An 18,725-nucleotide genomic window follows, 5' to 3' on the forward strand; every position below is an offset into this window, starting at 1 on the left:
GCTGGGAAGTGCAGCTCTGGAGGGATTGTTGCTGCTATAAATTCGGCTGTAGCTGAAATGATGCCTCGGGGGAAGGGATTGATTCTTACTGAGTAGCTATCATGAACTGGGTGTTTTATGTGACCCATAGAATTTAATCCTTAGGACCATCTTGCTAGTAGATATTTTTATCCATTTCAGATGGAGTTCTCTGAATCAAAGAGCTAATTTGCCCAACGTTGTCCAGCTGGGTGGAGGCAGAATTTGCACTCAGATCTGTAGGACAGATTCTTTCCCTCATGGTAAGATGCTGGATTTCACAGGCAGTGGGACATGAGGCTGTCTGGTGCTGAGGCAGGGCCCACAGAGGGCCATCTGCCTGCTGTGCCAAGCCTCTTGTGCATCCACATTGGAAGAGGGCTGGCTGGTCTCAGTCACCACTACAGTGAAGGCCAAACCTAGGTCCATCCAGGATCAGGGCTCAAGATGAGTCCAGAGTTAGAGCTGCGTCTGTGACCTGGGTCATGACTCAGGGTGAGCCTCGTTCCTGAGTGCAAATGTGGCCATAGTCAGGGTTCAGGCTGCAAGGGTCAGAGTTGAGTCTGACTGGGCCCAGAGCTCATTCTTGGCCAGGTCACAGTTTGATGAGAGGAGAGGTCAGAGCCCTGTTTTGAGGCATTTTATGTCTGAAGGACAGAGGCCAACTTGTTCACAAAGCTCACATGGTTCGGGGCATGCTGTCGGGCCGGACCCCATGCAGCCAGAGGCTCCACAGAGATCGGGATGTGGGTCTTTCTCTGGCTTGTGGCAGGAGCAGGGTAGTGCAGGTGAGTGTCAGGGGGCTCACGTTCCAGCAGGAGCAGTGACTTCCCTGAAGCCTGTTGGGGACATACAGCTCAGACTCCTCTGCCCATCCAGCTTGGAGCAGACCAGGATCTGAGAAACCAGGTTGTGACACCCGTGCTGCCTGTGGCTTAGGGCAAGGAGGTGGAGGATAGAACTCCCTGGGGCTCCCCTAGGAGGGGAAGGCAGAGCTGCCAGGGGTGCAGCTGGTGCTGCTGGGTCACAGGGCCAGTCCGCATTTGGGAAGCCCAGAATTCTCGTGCCACTCCCTCTGTGGACTGAGCGGAGCTGGGTGGCACCCTGGTGGTGAGCGTGGAAGGTACTTGTTATTAGACCAGGCCAAGTGCCTGGCTATGGGACCCGAGTGGTCGCCTCTGACACAGGTTAAATAGATGGTGGTATCCCATCAGTGAATTTCTATGCAGCTCTCAAAATGACTGAGGAGCCATTTTCAAATACACCTTCAATAAGAGAAAAGCAATATGGGAAGAGGATGAACTGTGGGCTCTCTTGTTGGAGCAGATATGGAAATAGAAATAGAAATGTGAATATCAAGGGATATGGGAAATTCTAATAAATTATTACATTGTTGTTATTACGTTGAGGTTGTGGGGTAGCAAGGTGAGTTCGGTCCAGGGATCAGCTTAGTTTTTAGTAGCTCCAGAAACCAGTGCTTGTCCCTGGCTCTGCATTCCTGTAGCCGCTTCTCCGGCCCTCCTTTGGCATGGTGGGGGGTGGTAAAGGCAGGCTCAGGTGGAGGAGACCCCACCCTGGAGTTAGATTTCCGTGTGGGGTCTTCCCTGTAGCAGGGGCAGAAAGGTGCTTTGTGAAGCTAACCATAAGCAGCCCGCCCAGTGGTTTGAACCAGTCAGTGGGTTTTACAGGAGAATCCAGGCTGGGACAGGTGATGAAGTTAAGCATCTGTACCTCATAGGCATTCCCTGTGGGGTAGCAGAGGCCTGTGTGCATTCCTTGGGCTGCCAAAGCATTTCCAGAAAGCGATGTGCATTTGTAATGCAATTTAGGAGCGCTTATGTTTGTATTTGACAGATACATATTTCATGAGAATAACATTGAATGTGTATTTAATCAGGATTTGTAGGGAATCACTGGTAATCCTTTTATGTTTCTTCTTTATATTTCTATTTTATAAGTTTGCCTGACTGCACATACTGCAAAAATAATAAAATAACTATGAAGATTGACAGTGCAATTGAACTAAATAAAAATACTTCAAACACTAACATGTGTGCGCTCCTGTGTGTGCATGTGTTTGTGTTTATATACATAGACGCTCATGCACATGCATAATGTTACAAATATGTTACAATGTAACTAATTTGGTAGAGAAAGGATAAATGATTCTGCTAACTATGTTGGAGTACTTCACAACTATTTAGGAACAAATAACTAGGTCTTCTCCTTACCACACTCAAAAAACTACGCCCCCATGAATTACTATTATTAACCAATAATCACAAATAATAAAACTAAAATCATAAAGACAATTTGAACAAAATATAGCTAAGTAAGCGTAAGAGTTTATGCAGGAAATAATTGATTTTAGAACCCTCTGCCTCGGGTCCTTTGTGTGTGTGATGTGGTAGTGATAGCGTCTCCCATTCAGGATAGCTGTGTAGGTGAGATGAGGAAGGTATGGTGAGTCCTCAGGAACCTGCCAGGAGTGTGCGAAGTAAGTGTTAGCTTTCATGGCTAGTCTAAACATGGCATCAAATAGAGGAACTAAAATGAAATCATAGATGCGACTACATGAAAGCTCACATTTGTGAAGGTCAAAAATAATGTACACAAAGTAGAATGCCGCACTTTAAAAATTCAATGTAGATAACAGGAAAAAGTGAATATTCCATATATGTAGAGTTAGTTCAAGAAAAGAGAGTTCTCAATGGAAATATGAACCAACTAAAAGAGAGGACATCCCTGTTAATGCATTCCTTCAACAGGTATTTGTCGCGTACCTGTTGTATACTGGGCTCCTCCTGGGAAGCAGAGGTACAGCACTGAGCACAGGTATGTTCCTGTTCTCAAGAAACTTCCCTTCTGCTGTGGCCGATAGCATGAAAAGAAGCCCAGTTCACAAAGAACCAGAGAAGAGCAATTCAAGCAATGAATCTCATTTTTTTACAATGCCCACAAAATATATTTGAGTGATTTTATCATATACTGGTGATAATGCAAGGGAGTTAACAGTCTTACATGTTTCTAATGGGAGCAGAAACAGTACAAGCCTGTCTGTAGGAATTTCATTTAGTGTCTGCTAAAAGATTATAAAATGTATGATTCCTACAGCTCAACGGTTTAACTTATAGGAAGTTATTTTGAAGAGTAATCAGGAATGCATCCAAAGATTTCTCTCTAAAAAAAACACATACAAGTATTGACTGACTCATTCATTTACAAATAGGTATTCATCATTACCAAACCCAAGGGCACCATTGTAGTTCCTGGGAACATGCAGTGGTATGTGCATCAGTGGAAGCTCCTATTCTTGGGGAAGTGATACTGTGATGTGTGCATTTTTGTGTGTGACTAAGAGCTGTGGCCCTTACCATAGATAACAAACATTTATGTATGTCTTCAGATTGTGAATGTGCTATGGGAGGGGTTGTTCCCAGCTAGGGTGGATGGAAAGACTCGCTGTTTGAGATGAGGCATTAAAGAAGACCTCTCTCACTTGGTTAATCCTCCGCCTGTGGCACCAGCATCCCATATGGGTGCTGGGTTCCAGTCCTGGTTGCTCCTCTTCCAGTCCAGCTCTCTGCTGTGGCCTGGGAGGGCAGTGGAGGATGGCCCGAGTGCTTGGGCCCCTGCACCCACGTGGGAGACTGGGAGGAGGCACCTGGCTCCTGGCTTCAGATCAGCGCTGGCCGTGGCGGCCAATTGGGGAGTGAACCAATGGAGGGGGGACCTTTGTCTCTGTCTCTCTCTCTCTCACTGTCTATAACTCTACCTGTCAAGTAAAAAAAGAAGACCTCTCTGACTCATATTTAGGTAAAGGCTCACATGAAGCCAGGATAGTGGGATGTTGACATCTAGGGACGAGGCACATCCTCCCTGAGCTGGGAGGAGCCTGTTTCATGTGTTCAAGAACGAGCAGAGAGGCCAGTGTGGCTAGAGTAGGGTGGGCCATGGGAAGAGCAAAGAGCAGATTGGAGAAGACAGGGCAAGACCAGGCTGCTGTGAGGATTCTGAGAACGCCAGGCAGATTGGCTGATGTTCAACAATAGCCATTTTCTTTAAATAGCTTATGTTTTGGCCGGCGCTGCGGCTCAATAGGCTAATCTTCCACCTGGGGCGCCGGCACCCCGGGTTCTAGTTCCAGTCGGGGTGCTGGATTCTGTTCCGGTTGCCCCTCTTCCAGGCCAGCTCTCTGTTGTGGCCCAGGAGTGCAGTGGAATACATGGGAGACCAGGAGAAGCACCTGGCTCCTGCCTTCGGATCAGTGCAGCACGGCGGCCATTGGAGGTTGAACCAACAGCAAAAGAAGACCTTTCTCTCTGTCACTCTCTCTCTCTCTCTCACTGTCCACTTTGCCTGTAAAAAAAAATAGCTTATGTTTTGTGGGTCAAGAGTGTGGACAGAGCTCAGCTGGGAGACTGTTCTGCTCCATGTGGTGTTGGCAGACAGAGGCCACTTTTCAGTGTTCAGTTGGAGGAGAAGTCAGTCTACAGAGGCTGTTAGCACCTTGGCAGGGATGGCTGGGTCAGTCCACTGGAGCACCCACGTGTGGTGGCCTCAACTTGATGCATCTGCATTTCACTCAGTGGGAGGAGTAGAATCAGCGGCCATAGTCAGTTTGTAGCGTGGAATAAAAAAGAAATCCAAGAGCCAGGTTTATTTCCATGTGATTTACAATTGTGACAGCATAAAAATATCTAAAATACACAACTGAGAAGAATTACTTGATCTGTTATCTATATTTACAATCATATAATCGAATACTTGTTAACCTATAAAATTGTATTTTCAGAGAGGGAAGATTTTGCATGCGTGTGTGTGTGTGTGTGTGTGTGCACACTCATGTGTCCACGAACACACTTTTTGAGAAACAGGCAGTGGAGGATCAGTGTTCAGCTGTGACAAGAGCCCAATGTATCACTGTCCCCTATCAATAATGACGGCCAACTTTCATGACCATTTAGGCGGAACTCTCCTGAATGCGGGGCTCTGGGGTGACCCTTTAAAGTCTTACTCCCCATAGTTAAGCAGCAACTGTGGCGCTTAGGAAGCAGACTTTTGCTCAAATTACTCTAAGCAGACTAACTGCTGTTTTCAGTTCCCAAGCCAAGCATGCATTTGCTTTAGAAAAACACTCTCCCTGGAGCTCTATTTAGAGTCCACAGAGTCTCTGAGAATAGATCTCCATTGTCAAGGCCAAGTTCAAGATCATCTCCACAATCCTATAGATCTGAGTTAGAAGATGGTCTCATCATTCATCCATGCAAACGCTCAGTAAACATGCAGGTGCCAGGGTGAGATGAAAGCGGGAGGTGCTGTGTGCCAGCCACTGTGGTAAGCTTGGGGGTTGCCTGGGGCAGATGAGTGCTTCCTAGTAACTCTGTGAACAATTGGGTGAGTGAAATGATCCAAGGAGTAAGGGACGAATTTGAATATGAATTTGGGAAATCAAATGTGTAGGTCACATTCAGATTCCAAGAGGAAATCAGAAATGTTGCATAGTCTGTTCTATAGGTCTAGATGCTTGAGAAAGTCATGGAAGTAATTTCTCCCCCAAATTACTACTTATCTTGACCAAGCACTCCTGACCCTACTAAGCAAGCCCCTGAAGGGTGATCAGATAGTGGCCATTACTAGTGTCTTGGGGGTCTCTTTGCAGATTTTTAAAAGGCAGCTTCCCATGATGAAAACTGCAAAGTGAAGTTGTTCCCTGGAATCAGCCAACCCATGCAAAAGACTGACTTCTGGGCGAATTTCCTTGAGGTCCCAGGCACCCCCTGGACCTGTGGCTTTGTGTATTGCACCATCACAGGTGGCAGCCTCAGTGCCTTTCCTCTTTCCAGGTAATTGGTGACCTCCTGTCCTCCCAGACAGAGCCTTGGGGTGCTGTCTGGCCAGCTCAGGGTTTGGGAACCCTGACCCCAAATTCTGCCTTTGGGACAAGCTCTCTAGACCCCAGCAAAGAGGGCCTGCAGGTAGTTCTAAGACAGGAGCCTCTTATCTCCACAGAATAGGGCAGATTGAGAACTAGCCATAGGGGAACCCAGGAGAGGGCTGAGCCCACACCCTCCCAACAAAGCCATCATTATTTAGATCATCACATGATTAGCAAGTAACCTGGGGCACTGGGTTGACTGAAGTGAATCAAAGCTGTGCTCCAAAGCCCTTTGTTCCCAGTGCTGATTTGTTTCCCTGGGATGCTGCGCATTCATTTTAGTCATTCCTTTGGAGCAGAATGTAAGTTGTTTATTGATTTGGGCTGTAAATTGCCCAGAAATGCTCCAGGCAGAAGCCCAGATAACAACAGGGCACCTACCCTTTCTAGCCAGCTCTCCTGTCCTTAACCTCTGGGCTCTATGCACCTGTAAGGGAACCGTCTTTGCAAAGTTGCTTTTACCTATGCCCCCACCCCCCGCCTTTTTTCCATTTAAAGGCAATGCATTGGCCCTTTCCAAGAGATCCTTTCCTATTTTCATTTCAAAATTGGTTTCATTCTCTCTGCAAACCCTTTGTTGTGGTTACATGTCCAGCTCCTCTCGTGGAAGAATTGAGGATGAAGTTGTGTTTAAAAAATGGCTTTTTGATTTAGAGTATTTTCCTGTCATGTGACTTGAAGCCTTTTCTTCTTGCAGTCACCAATTACAGAGATCATTCAATTCAGTCAATATTTATTGAGCACCTACTTTGTGTTCTAGCTGTTGTTGTAGGTGGCTGTGATACATTGATACACAGAATTTACAATCCGCTTCCTTCCTGGTGCCTGCATTCTCTGAGGGAGACAGAAAATAACTACTAACCATCATAAATGAGTGTAGTAAGTACAGGATAAACCAGGATAAGGGAGATTGGGATGGTTGTGGTGGGAGGGGTGTATAGCTTTTAAAAGACTGGCTAATGCAAGTCTCTTGACTTAAAGGAGCTGAGAGATTTGGCAAAATGGGTCTTGAAAGATTAGGGGAGGAGAGAAGAAAGGAAAATTGACCACCATAGGGACAGTTGGTGCAAAGGCAGGGGCATTCTTGTACTGAAAGACAGCAGTTAGCCCAGTGGGCCTGGAATAGGGTCAACGGGGCTCCCTGCCTTCCAGCCTGTTAGTGTCTTGCCTCCTGCTGAGAAGTGACACCTTGTGTGCCTTCCCGTGCACATACACAGACTCCTGCAGCCTGGCCCAGCTCCGGAGGCTTTTTTCACGTTTGGACAGTTCCCATCTCCATGTGTGTGCCTGGGTCTACATCTAACCAGACTCTTAAGGCTCTTAACTTTTCAAAGGTTTTAAACAGGGTAAGAAAGAGAAGGTGAGACAATGAGTGCATGAGAGAGCTTCCACCCATTGGTTTACTCTTCAAATGGCTGCAGTAGCTAGGGCTGGGCCAGGCTAGTGCCAGGAGCCAGGAACTCCTTCCAGGTCTCCCAGATGGGTTGCTGGGGACCCAGTACTTCAACCTTTTTCTGCTGCCTTCTCAGGCACATTGATAGGAAGGCAGATCGGAGCAGGGCAGCTGGAACTCCAGTGAGGACTCCGTTATGCAATGCTGGTATTGGAAGCAGCAGCTTAACTCGCTATGCCACACTGCTAGGCCCAGGACAGGACTTAATGTGAGATTCTTCCAAGCTACCTCCTTCCCTGCATCTATGCCGTTAGGCTTGCTCCTTCACCCTCTTCTTCCCAGGAGTACCCAAGATGGGCACCTGCTTGGCCCTTTTTGGGAGGGAATCACTTTAAAGCCAGTTGATTTCCTTGCAAACCATATTTTTGCTTCTGTGATCCAATTTTGCAAATAGCCTGATGTTTCCTTTCTGTGCTACTGTAACAGTCACTGGCGTTCAGCCGACCTCTCTGGCTTTGTGTTTTTTAACTGTCCCTAGATTGGTGCTCTTTCTTGGCTCTGGCTTGTTTTTCTTCAGACCGTTAAGTCTACTCGTTTCTAAAATACTACTTGACCCGAGCATTCTAGTATACTTTATTGTCAGTTTTATTCTTCCTCATTTTACTGCCTAGCATGGTTCCTGGCCATCCATTTATCACAGCATTTACCATGCTATATCAAAATGGGCCGCCTTCCCCACCAGACAGTAAAGCAAGAACTGGGTGTCAGCCATCAACGGGGATGCAGCAGCTGGAAACCTCAAGGGAGCTCAGGGCACCTTTGTAGAATGAATGAGTGAACAATGGACTTAATAAATCAATATGTTAATAATAACATTAAGGAAAATTTGATTGCAAATTCACTTATGCTCTTACCCAGGAAAATATGTAAACATGTCCGTGCCTTTGTGTCCCTCTTAACCTTTGTCCACCTTACAAAACACAGAAAGTTCTGGAAACCAGGTTATTTCCCTAACCCAGATAATTCTGGGGCCCCCAAACTGCAGACTTACAAGTTCCAGAGCATCCTAGGGCATAAAAGTCATCCTGCCCAGGGCAGGCGGAGCCACGGGGAGCCCAAGTCTCAGCATGTTCCAGCCCTGGGGAAGTGGTGGCCACTGGGGTATTCCCGGAGCTGCGTCTCCTCTCTCACAGTGAGAGTTAATTGACTCACTGATACATTCCATCGGTCAGTGGATATTTACTGGGCCCCTGTTGTGAGCCAGGCACTGCGCTGCAAGGCGTGGGTGCATGTTGGGCATGACCGCCGTCCAGGTGCTCACAGTTTAGCCGTTGAGAAGACAGGTACTCAGCACTGACTGAGGACATCAGGGAAGGCTGCCCAGAGGACGTGGTGCCTAAACTGATGTGGATCAGGGTGAGAGGAAGAAGGACTGCCACTGTGATGGACAGACACTCTGGGGCACTGTCTAGGCACAAAGACAAGGATGGGAAGACTGCCATGCGTCCAAAGGTGCTTATGCCGGCTGAATTGTAGTGGCGGGGTGGAGGGTGGACAGGAGCTAATTCCTTAAGGGGTTGAGTCAGTAGGTTGGCCGTTCATGAGGGTAGACTTTTTTTTTTTTGAAAGCCACAGGGGGACCCCCAAAACGTTAGAAAGCAGCCAGGCGATGTGATCAGGACTGCATGTAGGACGTTCCCGCTGGCTGCTGGGTGGAGAACTGGTGGAGGCAGCAGTGAAAGCAGAATGACCATGGAGTGGCCATTGTGGCCATCCAGGCAACAGGGGATTGTGGTTGGACCAATGGTGTGGACAAGGGTCCTGGAGAGAAGTGGGCAGAAGTAAGAGATCTTGAGGGGGTGAAACTGACGGGCCTCGGCAGTTTGTTCCATCGGGGGCGGCTGGTGACAGCCTGTGGATCGAGCCTTGCCACTGCCGGCTTCTGTAAGTGGTGATAGAACTTTCACACTCCAGCTGCAGAGCTGAGTAATTGTGGCAGAGACCCTATGCTCTGCGCAGACCAAAGTGCTTTTGTAGATCCTTTGCAGAAAGTGTTTGTCAAACCCTGGGGAGGTGGGGGAGAGGAGGGAATTGAGGCTGCCCCTCCTCCCCAGGTGTTGTATGTAGTGCCGGCTGTGGGGATGGAAACCCAGGCAGTGCAGAATCACCTGTCTAAGAGCTTTCCCAGTTTCTTAGCTGGGCCGTATCCTCTGCACAGCTCTTCCCTGCCACCTCCCCTGGGAAAGTGGGCCTTGTCCTCTCTTAACTGTGTTCAGCTGCAGCTCTGTTAGCTTTTGAGTGCTCTTTTTAACCTTGGTGTGGTTTCACCTGGCCACAGCTACCTTGACCATAGGACAGGGTCCCTGGGCTCACACAGGTCACCTCCCTCCGGGGCCAGAACTGAATCCAGTTACTTTCCCAGCCCAGATCCAGCCCTTGCTTCCCCCACGCTGAGCCCCCACGGTGCTGTGGACACCTCAGCACCTTTCTGTCTGCCTGAGCCTGCCCCAGGGAGCCTGGGGTGACCCACGCTGATGCTGCCCTGTGTTCTCCCATTTCCTCTCGCTCCCTGTGCTTGAGCCTTGGCAGTCTGTAAGGACATGGGCTGTGACTGTCTGTCTTGGAGGCCAGGGAACCATCCCTGCTGTCTCTTTCTAAGCGGGTCACCTTTGGTGGGTGTGTAAATCCACTTTTCTACTTGTCAAAGTGACATTTTGATGATGCCCAAAGTTATTAAGTGGCATCTTTGGGCGCCCACTTTTTAACCAAAGTGGAGTAGGCTGGGAAATGTCAATAGTGATAATGTGCAGTTATGTCGCCAATACCCTTTTGATGGAACGCACGATAGAAGCCATGCAAACCACGGAGCCGTTTGCAGAGAACTGCGGTTAAAGAATTTGTTCAGACTCATGGCTTCTTACCTGTAAACCCTGTGTGTCTTAAATAAGATCTCAGCTGCCACGGCCCCTCTGACTGACGAGGAAATGTCAGTGGATTCTCTGGCTGGCTCCACAGTCCCCAGCTCTCATCTGCAGTCTCGATGCGTCCCCATCGCTGGAGCCCAGCTTTCCTTTAGTCGGGGGCACGGAAGGAGTCTGTCCTGCTGCTCTGAGACCAGTGCACTGATCGTGTTCTTGTCTCGGCCCCCGTGTGGAAGAGCCTGCTCTGACAACAGTGTAGACAGAGGTTGTCATGGAAGGCAGGCAGGGAAGGAGGCAGGCTGGGAGTGGGGACGGAGGGCCTGATGATGTCAGAACATGGACTAATCACCTGGTGAGTGACCACCCCGGCTCCAAACTTGGGCGTGGATTCCAATTTCTCCCAGTCTGAGCTGACCCACGCTAGCTTGATTCTTGCCACTGTGCCATCTAATGCTGCCTCGTTGTTGCTGACTGAGATTCCTCTGGGTCCTGAGAGCTTATATGCTCCTTCCAGAGATATCTCTCGTGGTCAGGGAAGGGTATACCATCCAGAGCACCATGGGCAGGAGAGCTGGGGGAAGGGTAAGCTCCTTTACCATAGAGAACCTCCTAGAAACTGACAGCTTGCCTGGCCCAGGGCAGGCTGGGCTTGAGTTGGCAGGTTCATTTGTCTGACCTTCCCTCCCCTGTGTCCCTGTCCCCAGTCCCTTAGCTGGCTGTCTCTGTGGGCACCCTGCACAGTGTACCTCAGAGACCTTGCTGCCTGGCTCCTACAACATTGCTTAGCTGATGATTAAATAGTTCATCCTTGAATTTGACAAACATTTGTTGAGCCAAGATAACTTGGCCCTGGAGATATAAGAGGAAACAGAACGGACATGGGTCCACTCTTCATGGATCTTTTATTCTACTGAGAGAAAGAAAGAGGAATTGCAGGTTTTTAAAAATATGAATCTAATTTCTGCCACTGATGGTCAAGGTGCATGAGGGGACTCTGGGGTGTGTTAGAATGCAGGAAATGCTGTTTCTGGCTATAGGTGCAGTTGCACAACTGTGTTCAGATTGTGCCGATTCATAGAGGTTGTGCTATGTCTAATATCTGGGTAGGTATTAAACTTTGAAATTTATAATCATTAAGGTGAGTGCTCTGAAGAAGATAGGGTATGGCAAAGGAAGAGGCAGCCCTTGCTGGTGTCAGGGGTCTTTTCCAAAAAGGGACAATTTTGTGTGGGCCCTGAGGGACCAAGGGGTGGTACCAGGGCCAAAGAGGCTGTGGGGAGAGCATTTGGGGCAGGGACAACATGTGCCAAGGCTCTGTGATAGACCCATGTGACCATGGCCTTTAAGGTAAGAGGCCAGAGTGTATGGTGGGCGGTGAAAGCAGAGGGTGGCCAGGGCGGATGCCCCCCCCCCCCCCATTCTCTTTTTGTGAGGACAAATGGGAGGTCCTGGGAGGGAACTGTGCTCTGTTTGGGTCTCCTAACAATTGAGGTTTTGCAAACCTCGGTCCCAAGGGAAGGCTTTAAGAGCAGGTCCCATGCTTGTGAATGAGTGTCCTTGCCCAGGGCGTGAGGGAGCTCCTAGTGATCCTGCCCTTCTGCCCCGTGAGGGTGCATGGACAGTGCCATCCACGAGGAACAGGTCCTCTCCAGATGCAGTCTCTGCTGACACCTTCACCTTGGAACCCTCAGCCTCCAGGACAGGAAGTGCTGAATTTCTGTTGTTACTAACTTAGCCAGCCTAAGATACTTTGTTACTGCAGCCTGAAGGGACCACATCAGAGTGTAAGGGAGAAGAGCATCAGGCCCTGATCCACACTCTAATAAGAGGCCCTTGGTTTTGGTGGAGGATGGACCAGGAAAGGCTGGGACTTTCTTCCCAGGGGTGGTGAGGGTGGCTCGGGCCAGGGTGTGGGCAGCAGAGATGGAGAGAAGTGGCAGCCACCCTGGGTTTGGGTGCTCCTTGGCAACATCTATCCAGGGCCCTTGAAACAATGACTTTGACACAGCAGGTTCTTCTTCCAGCAATCAGCCCTCTTAGAAATCTCAAGTATGCAAATAGTTCCATTTTCAGGTTGTTTGCATTAGTTTCTTCTTTAAAGAAAAAAAAAGATTTATTTATTTGAAAGACAGAGTTACAGAGAGAGGTTGAGCTTGTTCACTCACTAAATGACCACAAAGGCTGGAGCTGTGCCAATCTGAAGCCAGGAGCCAGGAGCTTCTTCTGGGTCTTTCCTGCAGGTGCAGGGCCCAAGGACTTGGGCCATCTTCCACTGCTTTCCCAGGCCATAGCAGAGAGCTGGATGGGAAGTGGAGCAGCCTGGACTCGAATCACTGCCCATAAGGGATGCCGGCACTACAGGCCAGGGCTTTAACCCGCTGTGCCACAGTGCCGGCACTGCATTAGTTTCTTCTTGCTGCCATGCAAATTATCACAATTTTAGTGTTTAAAACATGACAACTTAATTATTTTGCAGTTCTGCAGGTCAGAAGTCTAAAATGAATCACCTTAGGCTAAAAGCAAGGTGTCAGCAGGGATGCGTTCTTTGTGAAACAGGGGAGAAGCCCTCTCCTGCCTTCCTCCTAGAGGCTGCCTGTACTCCTGGGGTTTGGACTGCATCCTGCATCTTTATAGCCAGCGGTGCAGCATCCTCCAGCTCTTCTCTCTTTTCCTTCTTTGTTGTCCTCACCCTGTTCCCTCTCTTTCTGTCCTCCTCCCTCTCTTCCCTGCCTCATCCCCGCTCCCTCCCCCCTTCCCTTTTTCTCCCCCTCCCTCCTGATTCCTTTTTCCATTTATGAAGACTCTTGAGATTACATTGGGCCCACTTAGATAATCCAGGTTAATCTCCTCATCACAGGGTCATTAATTTAAGCACTTAATTAACTCAATTGATTAACCTAATCTACAAAGTCCTTGTGTAACACACGCTTCATAGATTCTGGGCATCAGGATATGGACTGTCTTTTGGTGAGGGCCACTGGTCTGCTTACCGCAGTGTTCATCACAACATTGCTCGTGATGATGGAAAAGTTAGAAACAACTTAAGCCTCCCACAGAAGAAAATGGTTAAATAATCTCTTCTTGCTTGTCATATCCGCCACCACTGAAAATGTTCATATAGAACTGCTTATAACATGTGCTGGCTGGTGCTAGGCTATTCAGTAGCAAGCTGTGCAAGCCTGGAAGGTATCATGCTTTGCATAATATGTATTAAAAGAATGAAAAAGTATGAATGATTAAGATTGCAAGGAAATAGTTCATATTTGTTTTAGCCAGTAGTTGAATCATGTACACTAGTTCGTTTCTAACTGTGTGTATTTCCCTAATTTTTCTGTAATAAACACATTGTGTTATTTAAAAAAACCTATCAGCATTGCTCGTTTCCACTCCCCCCCAACAATAGCAACAACAAGAATCCAGCAAGAAGCCTGGCGTGGATGGGCAGAGCTTGGGAAGGATGCAGATCTGACGACTCTCTGGACAGTCAGCTGACACAATGGATCAGTCCGCGTTCTCCATTCATCTGCTGAAGTGACAGTGTTGGGGCATTTGCCACTCACAGCTGTTGCACTGTGGGCTGAGTGATAGATGAATGGCACTGTTTGCCTTGCCTCCCTGCTGGAGATGCTGCTGCCTCCGAGTTGGGAGGAGCGAATTGCTACCCACAGCTAACAGTGTGTCTTGGAGTCATGGGCTCTGAGACCCAGCAGTAAATGCTCCTGTGTGGCAGGCTGTTTACTGCCCCAACTCGTGAAGACCTCATTTGATAGTTCCAGCAAGGATCCCTGGGCAGTCTGTACGGAGGGGCATCTTCAGAGCTGAGCCACAGGGCAACCAGTCAGTCCCAGATTTTATGTAGTGAAAGCCACTTCTCAGTAGGCCACAGACTCCATTTGTTTGTAAGGGAATTGAACATTTGTGTTCTGGACTCACATTAGTTCATTCACAGAGCTTCTCAAGGACTCCAATTCCTTGCTCTGCTAAGAATCTAAGCTTCCATGTGCAGGAGGAGACGCTTTTAGGTACCAGTGGATACACACAAATGTGTCTCAGGGTACGTGGGGGATTGGTTCCAGGAACTCACACCCTTGGACACCAGAATATATAAAAGCTCAAGTCCTTTACATAAAATGGCACAGCATTTGCATATAACCTGTGAAGTCTTCTCATGCACCTTAAATTATGGCTAGCTTATTTACAATGCCTAATGCAATGTAAATGTTATGAAAATCATTATTACGTTCTTTTATTTAGTGAATAGTGGCAGAGAGGCTGCACGTGTTGAATACAGACACAATCATTGTATGCCTGGTCATGTACTGAGATACATGGTTTGCAATTGTTTGACTCCATGGTATGAAACCCTTCTCCAGAACGTTGCAAAAAGGCATTTTTGGTACACATACTAAGTGTGCTCTTAGCGGTAGTGGTTTTCACCAACCTTTTTTCTTGCATTAATCTATCTGTAGGATTAATGGGCGCTTTTACCTTTGTTCTTGTGTAATTGCTACCCAGCTGCAATTTTGATAATAATTTTGTCCACATCCAAGCCGGCGCCGTGGCTCAATAGGCTAATCCTCCACCTTGCGGCGCCGGCACACCGGGTTCTAGTCCCGGTTGGGGCGCCGGATTCTGTCCCGGTTGCCCCTCTTCCAGGCCAGCTCTCTGCTATGGCCAGGGAGTGCAGTGGAGGATGGCCCAGGTGCTTGGGCCCTGCACCCCATGGGAGACCAGGAAAAGCACCTGGCTCCTGGCTCCTGCCAGGATCAGTGCGGTGCGCCGGCTGCAGCGGCGGCCATTGGAGGGTGAACCAACGGCAAAGGAAGACCTTTCTCTCTCTGTCTCTCTCTCTCACTGTCCACTCTGCCTGTAAAAAAAAAAAAAAAAAAAAAAAAAAAAAAAAAAAAAAAAAAATAATTTTGTCCACATCCAGTCTTTGTGTCCCACCAAGTTCATTGTCAGAAGTGAGAGGACAGGAGGGGAGGAGAGAAACCGTGGGGATCTGTTGTCTATCAAAGTTAGCCATGGGCAGAAAACTTTGGGAAGCAATGAGCTAGGTGACCAATTCAGGTAGCAGAAGACCAAAGTAAGATGACAAATAATGTGAATTTCCTTGGAAAATCATTGCCGACATTTGCTGGAAATGTCTAAATGTTCGAGTAAATGGCTTATTAATTACGAGCCTCTCACCTTGGTAATTAAGCAATAAAGGCCCATCAGGCAGTGCATTTGTGGGCGATTAGAGCTGTGTTTGGTGGAGTCAGAAACTTGCAGCTGAAGATTAAGTGGTTTTCCCCACCTGAGAGATGCATTAATCACCTGGAGCTCCCCTACCTGGTGGATTTGGTTGCTTATTTGGAATGGCATTTACGCATTAACGTGAGAAATACCTGTACGTGCCAAGGAGAGCTCTGTGGCCGGGGGCGGTTACTGGGCAAGGACAAGTGGTGTAATACTCTGACTCAGTACAGCATCTGCCCAACGGTCACCTTTGTGCTCCTTTCAAGGAGGGACAGATGGGAGAGGGCCCCCAGATGTGATGACACACACTGCCTGTCCTGCCAGGTGGAAGGACTGCCCGTCCTTCCAAGGCAGGGAGGGGGACAGTGGGGATAGTAGACGCTCAGCGGTTACAGAAACGGGCAGGTCTGAATTTAAATCCCAGCTTCATCCCGTATGAGAAATGTTGGGCAAGTAACCTGATCTTGCTGATTCTCAGTTTCTTCTTCTGTCACACGGTGCATTTGTTTGCAGTCGTCAGCGCTTGCTACCTAAGAAAATAAGCATCAAGCATCAGTGGAATACAGCGATGGGCATGTGCTTAGCTCAGGTGTGTGCAGGTGTTACGACCCCAGCTGGGTTTGTTTCCATGTCTGCAGGTTGCTGGGAGGTCAGCTGGGCTCTGCGGGGACTGAGCTGGGTCCTCTCGGGATTCCAGTTTCCTTGTTTGCCCTTTCAGGACGAGTGAGGTCGTCGGGGCCTGATCCTGTCACTGGGAAGGCAGCAGGCTGGAAGAGAAGTGGGAACATTCCAGGGCTCTGAGAATGGGTCTCCCAATGGACACACATTCACCTCGACCTCATTTTTATAAGAATTTGTTTACTTGAAAGGCAGAGGGGGGGGGGATAGATAGATATCCATCTGCTGGTTTACCCCTCACGTGGCTGCAACAGCCAGGACTAGGCCAGGCCAAAACCAGGATCCGGGAACTCTACCCTTGTCTCCCACATGCATGGCAGGGGCTCAAATATTTTATCCATCACCTGCTGCCTCCTACTGTGTGTGTTGGCAGGAAGCTGGAATCGGGAGTGGAGCTGGGACTTAGATCTAGCACTCGAGTGTGGGATGCAGGCATCCCCGGGGGTGTCTTAAACACTATGCCAAACACCCACCCCTAACTGCTAATTTTTAGAAAGAGGACAGAGGCTGATGCTGCTTACTCTGCTAGATCCTGGACAAAGAGCTCTGAAGAAGGCACCTCCATGCAACATGGAACCTAGCAAGCATTTCACACTTAAACAGTTAATCATTTGTATGCACAGACATGAGTGAGAGTTGTCTTATGTATTCCAAAGGTGAAGTAGGAGATCCTCATAGGGAGTTACCATTAGGTGCTCTAATATAGCCTTGAGCAAAAGCCAGACTCGTGTGCACAGCGGTGTCATGTCTACTGTGCATGAAGACTGCCGCGTGAGGTGGGGGTTGACTACTTGAAACCTTGCAGGATGGTTTAGGGCTGTGATATCAGGCGGCCCTGCGGTAAAGGGTGGTATCCTCTGTCCCCAGCTCCAAACATCCTGCCACACTCATGGCACACCGCTTGTGGAATGCTCATGTGTGTCCCATGGCAGCCTACGCTGAGATTCAGAGTCTGATCAGCGCTGATACACATGGGGGCAAAGACCTCCTGCCAGGGGAAGCAGAGTGAATATTCAGAGTTGGAGACCAGAAAAGACCCCAAGTCATGATTTCTAGATGATTCCAACAGTCTTCCTGGGGAGTCTTTGTGAAACCTAAGGACAAATCATGCCTACTTAAGGCCAGGTGATGGGACGACATGAGAGAACACTGGGCAAGAGTCCTCTCCTTATTTGTCCCTAGAGTGCGGCATAGCTGTGGCCCAGGGACTCTTGTGGGAACCCCCTGCTGAGCAGCATCAAGGAGCTGTACCTCTCTGGGTGCCCTAGGGTGACTCAGCACAGGCTAAGGCTTGAGAACGGGAGCAGGCAGGAGGAGGTTGGTGAGTAAGGTGCAGGCTTAGGCAGTGGGCTGATAGCGTAAATCATGGGGTGACTCATTCACAGGCTTCCAAAGATGTCATCTTTCCCAGCCTCCCCTGTGGCCTGTGTGATTTCCTGCCTTTTCCGGCAGCTGTTTGTGGAGTCTCTGCTGTGTGCAGGACTTTGTGATGTGCACTTTAGAAACAACAATGAGTAAGGCAAGGCTGTCCTTGTGGTTGAAAGGTTTTAGTCCACTAGAAAAGCAAGTATTGAGCATCTAATTTCCTGTGGGTTATTTGTCCACAGTAATTGTTGTCCAACATGTCTGAGGCTCCGTGTCATTCGTCTCTGAAGTAGGAATAATAGAGCCGCCGTCTCAGGTTGTCGTGCTTGACGAGCTATGCTATATAACATGCTTAGCACAGTGCTGGCATGTCGTAAGAGCTGAAATATAACTTATTCCCGGATGATTCCAGGAGATTCGATGGACCCCAGTTTTAGCATCTCAGACAGCCCTCTGTGGACCTGGGGGTGGGCATCTGTGATCCGAAGTCCCAGTTCCAACAACTCGACTTCACTTTAGAGCACTTAGTTTGAGTTCTGGTGCTCAGGTTTTATTTGAGAGCCAACCCAGAGGGACATGGAAGAAATTGAATTTATTTTTATGACAGTTCTTAGAAGGTCCTGGCAATCAATCACACGTCAAGGTGCTGTTTTGAAAGGAAGCAGGTTATAGGTAGGCTTTGGAGACTTGGCTCCACTTAGGAAGGGAGCAGCGGTAAACATCTCACTTATTCTTCCTGCTCTTCAATTTTCTCACCTGTAAAGCGGAGGATAACAGTCTCCACTTTGGAGGGTTCCACTGGAATTCAATGAAATAATCGGGGCAAAAGCCCCTAGCATATATGCTTGGGAGGCACCCTGGAGGCGCTCAGTAAATGGGAGCTCCCACCTCTAACGTATTTGAGTATTCGATTGGAGGCATTGAATTGACTATTTAAGCCATTTTGCTACATCAATACTAATTAAGACGATCACGCTCATGAAACCAAGTACCATGAATCAACATACATTGTGGGCCACCAGAAAAATATATCACAAATGGAAAGCAGGCCTGGTGTTCAATAAATACCTTGCATTTGATTGATCATCCTCTGTCTTTGTGCCATACTCCAGAGTTAATGAAGCAGACTCACTCTGGTGGATGTAGTCACTGTTCACAATGAATAGATGAG

General features: G+C 48.4%; 1 protein-coding gene across 12 annotated transcripts in view; it reads left to right on the forward strand.

Annotated features, from left to right (window-relative positions):
- Positions 1-18,725, forward strand: part of PTPRT (protein tyrosine phosphatase receptor type T) — a 1,128,555-nt gene that overhangs the window by 591,965 nt on the left and 517,865 nt on the right. The gene's annotated exons all lie outside the window — the stretch shown is intronic.

Source organism: Oryctolagus cuniculus, chromosome 11, assembly GCF_964237555.1.
Source record: "Oryctolagus cuniculus chromosome 11, mOryCun1.1, whole genome shotgun sequence".
Lineage (NCBI taxonomy): Eukaryota > Metazoa > Chordata > Mammalia > Lagomorpha > Leporidae > Oryctolagus > Oryctolagus cuniculus.